Source organism: Equus caballus, chromosome 18 (assembly GCF_041296265.1).
Source record: "Equus caballus isolate H_3958 breed thoroughbred chromosome 18, TB-T2T, whole genome shotgun sequence".
Lineage (NCBI taxonomy): Eukaryota > Metazoa > Chordata > Mammalia > Perissodactyla > Equidae > Equus > Equus caballus.
Window position 1 is genome coordinate 30,763,999 of NC_091701.1, and position 13,190 is coordinate 30,777,188.

Here is a 13,190-nt window from a genome sequence, read left to right on the forward strand (position 1 = left end):
TACTGGTGGCATAGCTTTCAGCATCATAGCAACATGCAGCCGCCACATTAGGACATCCGACAGATGGCTGTGGTTCTCTGACCAGGAAACAAACCCTGGCCACAGAGATGAAAACATCAAATCTTAATCACTAGACCACCAGGGCTGGCAGCAGTCTAATGTCTATGTTTAATATATTATTGTTTTATACAATAAAACAATATAGTTCAATTGTGATTGCTACAAAATAATTTTAGGAATTACAAAATTATCAATTTATACTATAAATGTACCATAAAGGGTGTTATATATGGTGTGGTCTTAGTTTTGAAGTCTTAAAATTAAAGTTTTATGATAGGCCACACACAACGAGCACTTATTTCTCATGTAGCTACAGGTCTGCTGGGCAGCTTTGCTGATTTCAACAGGGCTCAGCTGGGCAGTTCTAAGCTGCGGTTGGATCTAGGTCTGTTCCACGCGCCTTTCATCCTCTGTGGACTAGTAGGCTAGCTGGGTTATGCTCTACCCATGGCACGGGCAGAGGCACAAGAGCACCAACAGAAACACAAAAAACTTAAGCCTCGGATTAGTCCTGGCAACATGGTTACTTCTGTCTGCATTTTATTAACCAAAAGAGTCACATGTTCAGACCCAAGGTTAAGGGGCAGGAAAGTTCACTCTATATTTAGTGGGAAGGTTTGAAAAATTACTGTGAAAGTCAAGGATAGAGGAAGGAGTGAACTATTTGAGTCCATTTATTCAACCTGCCACAAATGCATGCTGCTTCTTTCAATCCAGTGTGTCTGTGTGACAGTGTGTATAAACTAGTTTAGAGATAAAAGTAGCAACAAAAGTCTAAATGGAGGCATGTAGCAGTCTCTGGCAGTGTCCCACCCATATCCTCTCTACACTCAACTTTGAAGACTTGAGGGTTCCCTTTATTTTATATTTTTTGTGTGTGTGAGGAAGATTGGCCCTGAGCTAACATCTGTTGCCAATCTTCCTCTTTTTGCTTGAGGAAGATTGCCACTGAGCTAACATCTGTGCCAATCCTCCTCTATTTTATGGGGAATGCCACCACAGTGTGGCTTAGCAAGTGGTGCTGGGTTCGTGCCTGGGGTCCAAGCCTCTGAACCCCTGACCCCGAAGTAGGGCACGTGAACTTAACCACTACGCCACCCTGCAGCCTCTTGTGGACTTCCTTTAAATGGAGGAGTCAGCAGGATGAGCAAGACATGCCCAGGAATTAACGTAACTGGAAAGAGCCCTTGAGAGGTGCGAGGCACTGAAGTGTGTTTTACACAGTTTCCCAGAATCTTCTGTAGGATTAAGCCCTAGTTGCCTGCAGTGGTGATCTGTTCATTAAAGCATCTTGTATTGCCTTTTTTTCCTTTCCTGTCTTACTTCCCTCACTCCCCTAGCTGGACTTGTCAGGACCACCACACAAATAAATTTCTTGTGCTCAAATCCTTGAAGGAGTTTCTTGATAAAATTCTGATCTAGACTCAGAAGCTTTAATAGTTTTGGGTTTCCTCCCACTTGCTAAGAATAGCCATGGTAAATCATATCAACCAACCCTTTAGCACAATTTCATTCCATGGATCAACTCAAGAGATAAGATGTTCACCTTGAATTATTGACTGAGTCTGACTAGGGTGACCCATGCTTCTTGTTTGCCCAGGACTGGGGGTTTCCTGGGATTTGGGTCTTGCAGTCCTAAAACTGGAACAGTCCAAGGCAAAACAGGATGATTGGTCAGCCTAATCTGACCTTGACAAATGAGAGTCAATAATACGGCAGATATGCTCATTTTCTCCATTTTCAAGTCTGATTATTGATTATTGCACCAAATCTTAGATTCTTCCTGATGAAAGAAACTTAGGTGTCACCTAATACAAACTTCCAGAAAATGCATAAAAAGAAAACAGATTTGTGAAGCAGCAAACACTCTAATCTCTGTTTGGATATCTTCAGTGATGGGGAGTTTAGAGCCATTCCCATTACATTTTTGTAACTTGAATTACAATCTATCTCCTCATAACCTACAGTAATTGGCCCTACTTACCTGGCACTGTACTGAATAAGTGTAATCTCTAGTTCACATTCACAGGCAAGATTGGGTCTTCAAATATTTGAAGACGATGGTTCTTCCTCTATCAGTATTCCCTTATCCAGTGAAACTCCTCCAGTTCTCCCATGGTGTGATATCTAGATATTTTTTCCTATCCTGGACATCTTCCTCTTGATTTATGCTCATTTACCAATGACACTCTTAAACTGAATATAGTACTTGAGACATAGTCTGACCTATACAGAATTCAATGTTTTTAATACCTTGTATGTTCTGTATATGTTACTTCTGTTAATGAAACCAAAGATTGCATTAGATTTCTGAGCAACTCTGTCTCTCATAAGTTCATAGTAAACTTGCAGTCAATTAAAATTTCTGGGATTGTTTTTCTACATAAATCATCATTAATCTAAGACTCCTGCATTGTATACTTGTAGAGTTGGGGCTTTTAAATGTAATTGCTAGACTTAAATTTCATCTGGTTGTTCTCAGCACCTTCTTCCAACTTACTGGAAATTTTTGAGTATCAGCCAATACATTCTTTACACATTGTGTGTATGTGTGTGTTTAATAATCATGTGCATATATGAAAAACAATTTTTTTTGGCTTCTTTCAAGTCTTTGGTGAGGACCTGGCTAAGAACACAGCCATCGGGGTGGCCTCTACTATAGTAACTCCAAGATGACGTTGATCTGGTAACACACTTTAGATTATCATTGTTTAAAAAGCTACAAACTTACTTAATTGTGCTATTATTCAGCTCAAATAGTTCCCTTTTCTCCACTAAGATATAATAAGAAACTGTGAAATGCTTTACTGAAATCCAGGTGTAGTAAATCTGAGGCAGCCTAGTGAACAAATATTCCACTCACACTAGCAAAAATAAAATCAGGTTAATTTGTCATAATTGATTTGAGCACAAGATGGTTAACTTAGTGTTTCCAAATTGCTGACAGATATTAATCTTTGAGATTTGGCAACAAGGAATCAGATTCCCAGGAATTCTCAGGAATTTCTAAAATCATAAGTTACTCCTAAAATACTTCAATATTATTCATACTCTTTACTCATTATTATGGATATCTAAAACATTGTTTACAAGGTAAGAAATATTATATTTAATAGAAGTTAGAGGGGCTGGCCCAGTGGCTGAGTGGTTAAGTTCACCCACTCCGCTTTGGCGGCCCAGGGTTTCACTGGTTTGGATCCTGGGCGTGGACATGGCATCACTCGTCAGGCCACGTTGAGGTGGCATCCCATATGCCACAACTAGAAGGACCCACAACTAAAATACACAGCTATATACTGGTAGGATTTGGGGAGAAAAAGCAGAAGAAAAAAAAAGATTGGCAACAATTGTTAGCTCAGGTGCAATCTTAAAAGAAAATAGTAATTAGAAGGAGCCACAGTCTATAGCAAATATTCAAACACTGGAAAATACCAGCAAACACTATTGGGTAATGTTCAAGTAATAGAACATGTGATTTCCTAGCAAAGTCACCAGCACTACCCAAAATTACTTGTTGAAATTGCCATTGTTAGGCTTTGTTTTGCTCCCAAAATATGACTTCTTGGAACACCACTCATAAGATTGTATACCATATAGTATGCATATAAACTTATTAATATTAATTTTATTTTTAAGAATGACAGCAGCAAACAGGACCACCAACACACAACAGGTAGAAGCATGATCCTGATCATGACTGCTTCACTCAGACATGATGTCCCAGTTTCAGACATGGTCCAGAGATAGACATATTGAAAACAGCAAGGTTCTCTTTGCTGTTTATCCCTCCTCATATATTTGAATACCGCTTAGCTATATTTGTTCTCTTTCCAGTTTGAAGCCTCTTCCTGACAGAGAAGGAAGCAAACAAGAGTATTGAATAGCATTTCTGTCCCTGTCATCCTGGATGCACCAAAAGCAGCCCCTGATGAATTATTTCTGTTGAGAATTGTTCTGGGTTGGTATCTTTCTTGGACGTTAGCATATTTTGAGCTCAGGGTATTCATAACATCTCCCTACAGTTTTCTGCCACAGTTTTACATTTACCCTTATTGGGGACACCTGCATTTACTTTCTACCTGTGACCTTTAAAATATCTGAATTTATCTATGAGCGTATTGGCTTCCTCCACCCCCATCACCTCCACCCCACCCCACCCCCACTCTACACAGACACCCCTTTTCTCCTCTTTGGGGTCCATGGTAAATGTGAAACCAAACTGTTTTTCTAGAAATAACATATTCAAAGTGCCTGGAAGAGCAATTAGCTTGTATCAGGAACTCAATTATCACTGTTGTTGTTGTTATGTGTTTCGACCTCATTGTAGCTTTGGTTTATTCTGAATACTTGGCTATGGAATTATAGGTTGATTTTCCCTAAACTTTTTGAAGTACACCTTCAAGAAGGTCAGAATCAGGTCTGACCGAGTTCACTTTTCCCTTCTTTACCTATGAAGAACTTCTATCATATTGTGGTCACTTCCACCCCAAATTTCCTGACACTGTTCTTTATCATGCTGTTTTTTCTTATTGGTTAAAATAAGCCCAGACCAGCAGTTTCTCTCAAGGTTTTCTTAATTATGAAATTCATTGTCAGCTAGGAAAATTAACGATTTGCCAACTCCTCTGTTTTTAATAGGAGACTTCCAGGAATGTCCAGACAGGAAATAAAAATCTGCCATACCTTTGTATCTTGCTTCTTTACCAGTTTTGTAATCTTTACCGTGAAAACTTCATTCTCATTCACATTCTCTATCTGACCAGGCATGCTTTAATCCACTCCACAAAAGTATCAGGTCTATTTTTCTCTTTATATCCTTCCCAACATCTCTCCACTATTCATTATACCTCTACCCTGTTAAAAATGGAGTGTCCCACACAAAGGGTTCTGGCCACTCAAAAATTCCAATAGGTGTTGAGGTAGCAGGGAGCAGGAGCTCCCCACACCACCAAGCAATTCTCCAGCACCAGCTGGTTGACCTACAATTCAACTCAATGCTAACACTACCTGGAGATAGCACCAGCTTCCACCGGTTAAGGGTTCAGTCCCACAAGACCGCCCTCCACTTCAGATGCCAATCGCAAGCTCAGGTTGTCATCTGTGCTTCTGACAGAAAGGCTATAAATTAGAGGTTGCCATGACTCCCTTCTTGGGTTTGATTAATTTGCTAAATCAGCTCAAAGAACTCAGAGAAACATTTTACTTACTAGATTACTGGTTTATCCTAGAAGGATATAACTCAGGTACAACCAGATGAAAAAGAAGCATAGGGCAAGGTGTGAGGAAAGGGCACAGAGCTTTCATGCCCTCTCTGAGTATGCCACTCTCCCCAAATCTCCATGGATTCACCAACTGGGAACCTCTCTGAACCCTGAACTTTTGGGTTTTTATGAAGGTTTCATTACTGAGGCATGATTGGTTAAGTCACTGGCCCTTGAAGATCAAACTCAGTTTCAAACCCTCTCACCTCCCTGGAAGGTGGGGGATGGCACTGAAAGTTTCAACCCTCTGATCACGCGGTTGGCTCCACCGGCAACCAGCCCCCATCCTTAGGTGCAGTCCAAAAGTCACCTCATTAGCATAATAAAAGACATCTTTATATCCTCTTCAGTTAGGAAATTCCAAAAGATTTAGGATCTCTATGCCATAAGTGAGGACAAAGACCAAATATATATTTCTTATTATAAATTACAATATCATGTCTACTATGCCCTTATTTGAATAGGACATTACTTTCTACTGCCACATTATATTCCTAAATTTCTACCTATTAAGTCTTGGTGAAACATAAGAGTTTATATTCATCACTCGAAGATAAATTTTCTAATTTATTTTGTTATTGACAAATTGAGATCATAATTTTCAGCCCTGATCATCCCTTATCACTAGCATGTCCTCCATCATTGTTCTACCTACGGACATATGCTGGATTCCATAACAGCTAGAAGATAAAAATCTTCATTATTTCTAAGAATTATTTCTCATGCCTACGAGTTTCAGTTTAATTTCACCTGAACAATCACTTCACCTGATATCCACAGTCTGTGCAATTTTCATAAATATGCACTTCATCATAGCTAAATTATGGCTAAAAATCATCCATTCTTTGAGACAGAAATGTTGGGATATCATGAAAAATCAATCAAAGTCATAAAAGTCATGAAATTAATTGAAAGAAATGTTTAAAATAACTCTCTAGTTTTCTGTGATTTCAGTTTCCTGTTTGTAGAATTTTCAGGTACAGTATTGGAAACAGCATTTATCTTTGGTTACATAATTGAGCCCCACATAAACTGAAAGTTGTAAGTAATTGGTAAGATTTATTTATTTATTTTTGCCAATTTTTTTCCATCATATCTTGGATATTTCTCCAGAAATTACCTACCAACTAAGTATGTTAAAGCTTCATACCTGGAAAATATCAATCCTCACGTGTTATTCCTCCTGGTCTAAGGGACACAGCTTTATGTTTTTTCTAGTACTTAAGAGCCTTCCTCATGATTTCATGGATATTCAGATCCCACTCCAGAAAGTCTGGTTTTTGCTCAGGATGCTACAAAGGATTTATCCTCAGGAGTTCATACACTGTTTGTTTGAAACACTCTCCCTCTTGCCAACATGAACACGATAATTTTAAATCTCCAATCCCCACAGAAACATTTTTCTCTCCTTCTTAAACCACCCCTCCTATCTTGTTTAAAATGACTTCACCTTCCTCGATAAGCCGTAACATACACATATATTCTCGGAATCTTTACCTTCAACTTTGAACATGGAGACTAGTATACATTAAGGCTCCTATATTTGTTTCTGGCTTCAGGAAGAAAAATCTAGGCCAGTTGTTCTAAGAGGTCATTCCCCGTACCAGTTACCTATGGCTATGCAATCACCTCAAAACTCGGTAGCACAAAATAATCATTTGTTAATTCTGATAGTTCTTTGTGTTTATTGGGCAATTCTGCTGCTGGTCTCACCTGGCTCATTCGTGGGGTTGCAGTCAGTGGGACGTGGAATGTCTGGAAGCAATCCACAGGCAATGAGTTACATTGTTTGTAGAATTTCAAAACAATAATAAAAATGACTAAAAGTCAGTCTTCTTTTAATTATCTCATAGCCCTTTATACTTTTATACCACATGCCAGTATTTCTAAATAGTGTCAGTGATAAACTACTCCTCCCAGGAAAAGAAAAAATTTGTCCGTTGTCATAGTCTTTTCGGTGTGCTATAACAATCTACCACAGATTGGGTAACTCATAAACAATGGAAGTTCATTTCTCACAGTTCTAGAGGCTAGAAGTCTGAAGTCAGGGCACTAGCATAGTCAGGTCCTGGTGAGGATTTGCTCCCTAGTTCACAGATAGCTGTATTCTCACTGTGTCCTCCCATAGCAGAAGGGACGAGGGAGCTTTCTAGGGTCCCTTTTATAAGAGCACTAATCCCATTCACAAGGGCTCCATCATCATGACCTATTGCCTCCCCAAAGCCCCACCTCCAAATATCATCACGTTGGGGGTTAGACTTTAATACACTAATTTCGGAGGGATAGTCTATAGCATTGATCTAATTTCTAAAAAATGCTGGAGTTCTTGAGTTTTAATAATGTATAAATAAGCTTCAAATTAGTATATTTTATTATTTATCCTTTAATAAACATTGTAGTCTACCTGGAAGTTAATTAGGAGAACTCACTACAGTTGGGGACCCAGTCCACAGTATCAGCTACATATGTCTGTTTTAAGAATAATTTCATCATAACTGGGTACTGTTCAAGCTTTCCTTGCATGCAGTTTGTATCCCCAACCCTGTGGTATTACATATCCTTGTGTTTAAGATTTGAAATTAACGATAGAATGGCAGAAGAGAAGAAATTCAAGTTCTGATTCTTTATCTTTATAATCTTTGTCCTCTGACCACTTGGAGATTTTATTTATGTAAAAGTTTTTTAAAGGTGAGGCAAAGGGAGAATTGTCAGGTATTATATTTTTGTTAGTGAGCCAGCACTGATGGCCTAGCTGTTAAAGCTCTGCATGCTCTGCTTCGGCAGCCCAGGTTCGGTTCCCAGGTGCAGAACCACACCACTCTCGTCTGTCAGTAGCCGTGCTATGGTGGCGACTCACACAGAAGAACTAGAAGAACTTACAACTCTACACAACTATGGGCTTTTAGGGGGAAAAAGGAAGGGAAAAAAAGAGGAAGATTGGCAACAGATGTTAGCTTAGGGTGAGTCTTGCCCTGCAAAAAAAGCACATTCTGTATGATTTAATTTTTAAAAAAACATTCTTATCGGTAAACACAAGTTTTAGTTCATACACAAAATATTTTACTCAATTTGAATAATATCTTCGAAATTGATATTTATTCATTACTTCACTTGCCAATTGTTTTAAAACTAAAAATTATATCAAGGAAATTATAATTATTATTTTTTATTATTGAAAATAATTTTGCCATAGAGAGGTGGGTGTTAAAAGAATCTACTTTGAGTGTCCGATACTTGAGTTACACCATTAGCTGGAAAATCCAAGACATATTCACTCACGCATCTGGAGTTGGTGCCATCCGTCTGGATGCCGGGATCTTCTATGCAACTTTGCTCATCCTCCAGTAGGCTAGACCAGCTTCCTCACAAGATGATCTCAGCACAGCATTCCTAAAAGGTCTAAGTGGAGGCTGCAAGGTCTTTTAAGACCCAGCAACAGAAGTAATGTAAATTTCACTTTCCCTGCACTCTTCTAGTTACAGCAAATCATAAGACCAGCTCAGACTCAATGGATGGGCAAAAATCTTCACCTCTGGATAGGAGGACCTACAAGTTTTAATAGTATATACATAAGCTTCCCTCAGGCGTTTCTTTGTAGTGCAATTTAAAAACTAAACAAATTGCTGTGGAAAACATTTATTTCCTCTTACTGAGAAACTATTAGGTTCCCAGTGTGGTAGGAGTTCCTGGAAATACTGCCTTTAAGTCCTTCTGGCTGCTCCCTTCCCTCCTTTGGGTAATTATTGCTAATTACCTCTAGGTGTTAGCAATTAATACCAATTGACCTCAGCTGTGCACCCTCAGGCTTTGGTATCCTACTACTCATATCCTTTAAAACCAAATATTTTAAAATCTCTTGTTTGCCCCCTTTGACCTCTTTTGTAGTTCTTTTCAGAGCTCAATTCTAAGCAGTTTGGTGGGGCAATTAGGGTCTGTCTGTAAGATCTCCCATGGGAGAGGATTATTTTTGAAGCAATTTAGTTTGTCAGTGACAGTAGGAGACAGAACAAGAACCTAATTAATAAGAATTTGATTTGTTTGTGGACCAAACCTGACCAAAGCTGAGAGGACTGCTTTTCTTCCTCTGATCTCTCATAGCCCTTTATTTAGACCCATTTGATGGCAAATTCACTTTTAACTTGTATTATGCTTACTTGTGCAATGGCAGTTCTCTCCTAGGAGATTTTGAATGCCCCGAGGGCAGAGTTCATGTTGCCCTCTGCCTTGTATCTTTCACAGCATCTTAGTCAGCTTGATAACATGGTTAGCCTAGTAAACATGTACTGATGAATGAATCAAACCTTTCTGTGTATGATCATTCCTGATACACCAAAAGAATTGAAAATTTAAGTGTTAGATGTAATGCTTTACCCTCTACACCAGAGAGGTAAATATCATGACATAAGATGAACTAACCAGGGGAAGCGATAATTAAATTTGTGGACTTTGATTCTGTATTTCTATTCTCAAGACTAATTTTCATCTGCTTAAATTTAGGATCCTCCAAGAAAGAAAAGCATTATTCCATGTTTCTTGAGGTATAAAGGAAAAACCACAAAACACACACTTTCATTTCCTGAAGTTTCCAATAGAAGCAGGAGCATATACAACCCTTCCTCCACCGTCACCCTCTGGACCGTGGCAGTGCTCATCTTTGTTCTCTTAGCCTTGTCGCCTTTTCATTTCCTTCAGCTGTGCATGTCTTCCAGCCTTTTGTCTGCTGCCCAGAGAATGAGTATTATCTTAATGAATGAATGACCGCTTGAGGAAATGAAAGTGTACAATCAATCTTTTTACAAATCTGTCTAATGGTTATTTGCAAAGAAGTGAAAATACTGAGACACGTCTGGTTATTAAGAACACAGTAAGAAAAAAAATATCCAAAGGATCCAAACTAGTGTTGTTCTGACCAAAGTGAATTAATTACACCATTGTGTATCGTTTCCTTTAAAATTTGCTTTGTTTATCAGTTTCACTTGTGGATATTACCCAAATCACTGATTCTCACACTTTAACTAACATTAGAATCACCTGGAGGGCGTGTAAACTCAGACAGCCTGATCTACCCCCAGCGTTTCTGATTCGGTAGGTCTGGGTCGGGGCTCCAAAATGAGCATTTTTGATAAACTCCCAGGTGATGCTGATCTTGCTGGTTCAGGGACCACACTTTGAGAACCTCTGACTTTACGCACGGATGGCTCCCCTTCATGCATAAATGGCATTCATAACTCCAACTCCACCTTAGAATATCTAATGTAATTCTGAATAATTCATCAGCTAATAAAATACTTAAGACCATAATCATTTATAGTTGAAAAGCATCTGTCATTAATAAATGCACAATTAAAAATAAATAAATGTAAATCACAAACAATTAAATAAGTCACACAATCAGAATCTAAAATTTTTTTAAAACCATAGGTCATTTCACTAATCAATATTTCAAAATGATTTACCAAATACAAATTAAGTACACTTCAATAAATAAAATTAAATTATGTCCTTTGAGCTAACCAAAATACCAGATAATGTTCCTATATCTAAGATGGTTTCATTTTGAGGGGAGAGGCAGAAAAAGTGTCAGGATCTCTGACAGGGGAATATCTAGACAAGCAATGTCCACAAATAAGGTCTTTCAGGGAAGGTCCTAGGAAAAGACAGGAACATAATGTGAAGGAAAAAGAGAAAAAAGGAGTAAGTTGCTAGGTTATGGCTTTTGCTCATGGTGAAGAGAAATATTCAAAAGAGATGGCATCTCGATGATGGTACAGAAAGTACAGGCCACCCGTCCATAGTCCTCAAACCCACATCTACACCCTTGCCCCTCTGCAGCTTCCAGATTAGACATACACCCAGTGACCCCCTCAATCCCGTATTCTGTAAACTGCTATCTAACTTGTAGTCCCACTTTCTATCACAGTACACTCTTTATTGTTTATTGAGTGTTTATTCACGTTTATTGAATGAGTAAATGAATGAATATGTAACAGCAATAAAGAAAGGTTATAAATCTGGAAGAGGAGGGTAAACTTCTTTTTGCTGTGGAGTAGAACAGGTGATGTTTGGGCTAAAGATGCTCTCTTTACCTTTGTAGAGTTAGAGGGAGGTGACCATAGGCAGATCTGCTGTGTACAGCTGTACAGGGTATGCACTATAATACTCCGGAGGCACCATTCATGTAAATTACAATGTAAATGGGAATGCCAAAACTCGTGGGGAGTACCACCTGCCTAATTGGACACAGTGGCCTTGTGGAGCAGCAAAGATGAGTAAGAGTTAGATGCTGAGGGCTGAGTCTAGGCTACAGAGGAACTCTATAGCGTGGGGATTAGGAATTAAGACTTTGGGGTAAGACACATTCTGCCTAGTTCTTACCAGTGTGCTAGGTGGAATAGATTTAACCTCTCTTGGCCACAGCTTACTCCTCTGTTATAAGAGTTAAAAGAGATCTTGCTCATGCTATCTGTAAAATGCCTGGAAATACACCTTTCTCAACTGGTTTGACTTCTCTCCATGATCATGAACTGCTTCTGATTTCAGGCATCTGCAGGAAGGTTATCTCCAGTTTATTTCTGGTCCTGGAACTAGGCCCTGCCCAACTAATTCGGCCTCTCCAAAATTCCTGCTATGACAGATTTGGTAATTTAGGCCTCTTGTGTCACAAAGAAACATCTAAGCTCAGTAGTATGCTAGTAGATATTTAACAACAAGCTCTCTGGAAAAGAAAAGAAAAGCCCTGATTTATAGTGTTTGCCAATATCTTTGGTGTAAATTCTCCCACTGTGCCAATTTCAAGCAACACACATGAAATCACTGAACACAGAGTTCAAAAGAAAACTACCCTCCTGTTCGAGCTGGCTCCAGCACAGCACTACAAGGTGATTAGGAGCATCCACCACTTAATCCTTCCTCTTGTCTCTCCTTCCTCTGTCTTTTCCTCCTTTCTGTGATAGTCTCCCACCCCATTTTTGCCCGCATTTATTTGCTCATTCTTTGGACATGCCAATGTCTCTAAAAAATTCCATCAACTTTGCTTAGGCCTGCCAGTGGCCCCAAGGCTTAAATTTCTGATCTCTACTCTATAGTCTATACGTATAACTGAAAGAGTACCCAAATAGTATCACCAAATGACCTAAGAGTTGACTCTGGGGCCTCACATGAAACTTAAAGAAGCTCTGGCTATTAAATTTGTGCCTAGGATGAGCCAATAATTGACATTTCAATGTCTTCTATTTTCGCATAGGGATTACAAAATTTCCCATGGGCTGCTGAAGTATGAGAAAGCAGTATCGGTAGAGAAAAGAGGCCCATCACAGATTTAGCTCTGCAAGCCCCACGCCATGCTCAGATTTTCAATTTAAAGGTTTATATGAATATTCAATCCCTTTGAATTGCGGATGATGTAGAATTACCTCTTGTAAACAGGATTGTTTCTAGAACAAATATTGGGCCATACCACATTCTGAAAGATTTTCCCTCTCACCTCTATCTAACCTCCCCTCAATACTCTTCTGATAGCCTTTATGATTGGATCTTTTACCTAGAATCTTCTCCTACTTCTACCCTATTTCCAGCCCGAGCCCTCCTGATACAAAGAAGGGTGTAACATGTAAGCGTATTGAGTTAAGTGAGTCTTTTTCAAAAGGGGGGAGGCCTCTGAGAGTCATGCTACATAAAGGGCATTGTGGGTTAGCTACCAATTCAAGGCTGTCTTTCAACTGTTTGAGAATTAATAACCAGGTACATTCAAGAGAGAACAGAGGGCTCCACAGCTGCAGACCAGTAATAATGCTCTTTCAGGAAGATAGTTAAGGTGCATTTATGAGTTTTCTGCTTGGTTTCAGAGACAGAGAAACATGTTTAATATGG

The 13,190-nt window shown here is 39.1% G+C and overlaps 1 long non-coding RNA gene across 1 annotated transcript in view; it reads right to left on the bottom strand.

Annotated features, from left to right (window-relative positions):
• The window catches only part of LOC102148778 (uncharacterized), a 74,793-nt gene that overhangs the window by 22,512 nt on the left and 39,091 nt on the right, over positions 1-13,190 (bottom strand). Inside the window, exon 5 of the long non-coding RNA XR_011428487.1 lies at positions 7,035-7,076. This is a non-coding gene — a long non-coding RNA (uncharacterized lncRNA). The remainder of the gene's footprint in view (positions 1-7,034; positions 7,077-13,190) is intronic.